Consider the following 4,674-nt stretch of genomic DNA (forward strand, 5'->3'; position numbering starts at 1 on the left):
TAAAACAGTGTTTTGACAGGGGGGCAAACACTTGTTCACACAGGGATCTATAGTTTTGGATTTTGTTTTCCCTTAATAATAAAAACCTTCATTTAAAAACTGCATGATGTGTTTACTTGTGTTATCTTTGACTAATATATAAATTTGTTTGACGATCTGAAACATTACAGTGTGACAAACATGCAAAAAGATAAGAAATCAGTAAGGGGGCAAACACTTTTTCACACCACTGTATACCGCTTATTACTGAAGAAGGTCATGAGGGGCTGGAGTCAATCCCAGCTGACACTGGGTGAGAGGCTGGGTCCACCCTTGTCTGGTCACCAGTCTATCACAGGGCTGACATGTAGACAAACAGCCACACACACCCGCATTCATTCCTACGGGCAATTTAGACTCGCCAGTCAACCTAAGCTGCATGTCTTTGAATTGTGAGAGGAAGCCGGAGCACCCAGAGAGAACCCATGCAGACACAGGGAGAACATGCAAACTCCACACACAAAGGCCTCGGGTCGGCCTGGGCTTGAACCCGCACAGATTAATTTATAATAAAAACAATTGTTATAAATAATTGCAGCACCCAGGTCCTGCACGGAAAGAGCAGAGACAATAAATACCAGACACATGATGGTACTTGTTAGACTGGGAGCAGTGGGCCCAGGTGCACCCAGCTAACAATCAGCTGTCAAAACACAGCATAACATTACGGGTTGCCACAGTGTCCTAAATTTCAGACTTTGCTCCTGGTTAATTATTATCAGAGTGTCTGTTTTTATTATCAGCCAACATAAGCTATAAATTGCTTTCTGTGTTTGATTTTACAAGAGCTCATCCAAACACAGTCACCATGAGCAAGCTAATTCTACTTGCAGGTAAGGCACAATGAAAAAGCAGGAAATTGTTTTCTTCAAAACCTTTTTTTACATAATATTTGCTGATTGAATTTTCAACTTTGCAGGTCTCTGTCTTTCTCTTAGCAGTGTGGGTGAGTTCATAAATTACAGTAATTATACAGTATCAGCCATTAACACTGAACAGTCTCAGTAACAACTTAGATCTAATTATTCATTCTTTTTCAATGTTTAGACACATCCACTAGACTGGTGTGTTATTTCACTAACTGGTCCCAATACAGAACTGGCGATGGGAAATTTATGCCTTCAAATATTGATCCAAATCTGTGTACCCACCTGATCTATGCCTTTTCTGGTATTAACGAGGAAAATGAGTTGGTCACCACAGAATGGAATGATGAGGAGCTCTACAAAGCCTTTAATGGACTCAAACAGAGGTCAGTCCAGTATCTCTTGTGTAATATATTTTGAAATATTTGTTGTTGCAAAATATATTTGTGTATTCCCACAGGAACCCAAATCTTAAAACGTTGTTGGCAGTCGGAGGCTGGAACTTTGGAACACAAAAGTGAGACATTCAACATAACATTTAAGATGAATGTATTATAGATATGTATGACTTCTTGATATGCACCTTTATTTCCCCAAAATGCTATACAGATTCACGGTGTTATGCAAGGTTAGATCCAGAATTACTGATTTGATGTTGAACACAAATCCTGAAGTGACTTTCCCTTGATTCTGTGGTGTGTCATGTAGGAACTCCTTGAGGCATACAAGGCTGAGGGAGCAGCCACTGGCAAGCCCAGATTACTTACTTCTGCTGCTGTGTCTGCTGCAAAAGGAACCGTTGATGCCGGTTATGAAATTGCTGAGATATCAAAGTACACCAAAATGTTACGCCCCACATTATCCCCATGATTAGCTGTCACCATGTTTTGATGAACCTAATCTCACTTACCTTTGACCAGGTATCTGGATTTTATTAATGTGATGACTTATGACTTTCATGGCTCCTGGGAGAGTGTGACAGGACATCACAGCCCTTTATGCAAAGGATCCAATGACACTGGGGACCATGTCTACTTAAATACAGTAAGTAAAAGGATTCAGTTTTTAGCTCCATCACAAATGTAAACACACACTTTACTCTCCTCTAACACCCAATTTTCTCTTTGTATCTCTTTTTATTTACATTTTAGGACTTTGCCATGAGGTACTGGCAGGAAAAGGGAACACCTGTAGAAAAGTTAAATATGGGCTTTGCTACATACGGACGAACATTTCGGCTGTCTACTGAGTCCAGTCAGGTTGGAGCACCAACCAGTGGTCCCGCTGTTGCTGGTGCCTTTACAAAGGAGGCCGGCTTCTGGTCTTATTACGAGGTGAAACCGGCTCTTAGACTATGTTTTATTAGTAATTCTATGTTACTGAGAAACACTTGTTTTAGTATAAATTCACCTAACAGAGTTGGAATTCATTGATTTAAAATTTGAAACTTAACTCTCTTTTCAGCTTTGCACCTTTCTTCGGGGGGCCAGTGTCCGTCTGATTGAGGAACAGAAAGTTCCTTATGCCACCAAAGAAAATGAGTGGGTCGGCTATGACAACCAAGAAAGTTTTGAAACTAAGGTACTCGTGTATTTCTTTTAAAAATATGTTGATCAAGGTCCAGTTGAATGCAATTTTACAGTGCCACACTTGCTGAAGAGCTTTGATTGTTATTCATTCAGGTTCACTACCTGAAGTGCAACAGATTTGGTCCAGAATTACTGATTTGATGTTGAACACAAATCCTGAAGTGACTTTCCCTTGATTCTGTGGTGTGTCATGTAGGAACTCCTTGAGGCCTACAAGGCTGAGGGAGCAGCCACTGGCAAGCCCAGATTACTTACTTCTGCTGCTGTGTCTGCTGCAAAAGGAACCGTTGATGCCGGTTATGAAATTGCTGAGATATCAAAGTACACCAAAATGTTACACCCCACATTATCCCCATGATTAGCTGTCACCATGTTTTGATGAACCTAATCTCACTTACCTTTGACCAGGTATCTGGATTTTATTAATGTGATGACTTATGACTTTCATGGCTCCTGGGAGAGTGTGACAGGACATCACAGCCCTTTATGCAAAGGATCCAATGACACTGGGGACCATGTCTACTTAAATACAGTAAGTAAAAGGATTCAGTTTTTAGCTCCATCACAAATGTAAACACACACTTTACTCTCCTCTAACACCCAATTTTCTCTTTGTATCTCTTTTTATTTACATTTTAGGACTTTGCCATGAGGTACTGGCAGGAAAAGGGAACACCTGTAGAAAAGTTAAATATGGGCTTTGCTACATACGGACGAACATTTCGGCTGTCTACTGAGTCCAGTCAGGTTGGAGCACCAACCAGTGGTCCCGCTGCTGCTGGTGTCTTTACAAAGGAGGCCGGCTTCTGGTCTTATTACGAGGTGAAACCGGCTCTTAGACTATGTTTTATTAGTAATTCTATGTTACTGAGAAACACTTGTTTTAGTATAAATTCACCTAACAGAGTTGGAATTCATTGATTTAAAATTTGAAACTTAACTCTCTTTTCAGCTTTGCACCTTTCTTCGGGGGGCCAGTGTCCGTCTGATTGAGGAACAGAAAGTTCCTTATGCCACCAAAGAAAATGAGTGGGTCGGCTATGACAACCAAGAAAGTTTTGAAACTAAGGTACTCGTGTATTTCTTTTAAAAATATGTTGATCAAGGTCCAGTTGAATGCAATTTTACAGTGCCACACTTGCTGAAGAGCTTTGATTGTTATTCATTCAGGTTCACTACCTGAAGTGCAACAGATTTGGAGGAGCCTTTGTCTGGGCTCTAGATCTGGATGACTTTAATGGACAGTTCTGTGGACAGGGAAACTATACCCTCATCAGCCATCTTCACTCTCTTTTAGCTTCAGGTCAGTAGAATTGACTGCAGTTGATAGTTCTAATATGTTTTTGTCATATCGACAAAACATTAATTTCTTGATTTTTGTTACTCTTGACCATTTTTCCTTCAGATCTTCCTTCTCCTCCCACTTCACACACCTTTTCAAATCAATCAACTCTGTGTACATGCAATGACCAACTTCACTCAAGACCTCATCCAAGACCTACAATCACTACTTCATCCAGAATTCCTGACAACAGTTTCTGTGCTACAAAGGCTGATGGCATTTATGTCAAGCTTGATGCCCCAGGTTCATTTTACAGCTGTGCCAACGGCATCACCTGGATCCTACACTGCCCAGATAATTTAGTATTTCGAGAAAGCTGCAAATGCTGTGACTGGCCCTGAAAGCTCAGAACATTATAATACAATCCACAAACTGTGACATCTGTGGTTACTGATGGATGTCATGACTCATGTGTGCATTATATCTATAAAATATTCATGGGTATCAATGACCAGTAAGACTAAGACAAAATATCTGCATTCAAGTTCAGAAGTGCATGGTGGGATGTTTTGACAGCTTTCACTAAAAAAGCAAATCCAGAACTGAAACCTATTGACCATAAAATGCCTGGCTTGAGTCTGCCCTCGATCCACTGATTAGGCAGATGACGTTCTTACTGATTTCAAGAATGTACGCATTCAGTGTTATCTGTATTTAAGTAAAGAATTACCCTGGTGTGGGTCTTATTACAGTCTTTGAAGGGAACAACTAACTTGAAATATGTATGCTGGTGATATGTGCTTTCTATAGAGTGTGCCTTTGTTCTTACTAAAGAAGAACAACACTGGGTGTGACAGTGGCATGGTGGGTAGAGCTGTCATCTCCCAACCAGAAGGTT

General features: G+C 40.5%; 1 pseudogene; it reads left to right on the top strand.

Moving 5' to 3' along the window:
* The first annotated feature begins 822 nt into the window (after positions 1–822).
* Positions 823–4,241, top strand: LOC109966758 (acidic mammalian chitinase-like; annotated as a pseudogene).
* Positions 4,242–4,674: the final 433 nt, after the last annotated feature.

The sequence above is a fragment of the Monopterus albus genome, unplaced genomic scaffold, assembly GCF_001952655.1.
Source record: "Monopterus albus unplaced genomic scaffold, M_albus_1.0 scaffold118.1, whole genome shotgun sequence".
Taxonomy (NCBI): Eukaryota; Metazoa; Chordata; class Actinopteri; order Synbranchiformes; family Synbranchidae; genus Monopterus; species Monopterus albus.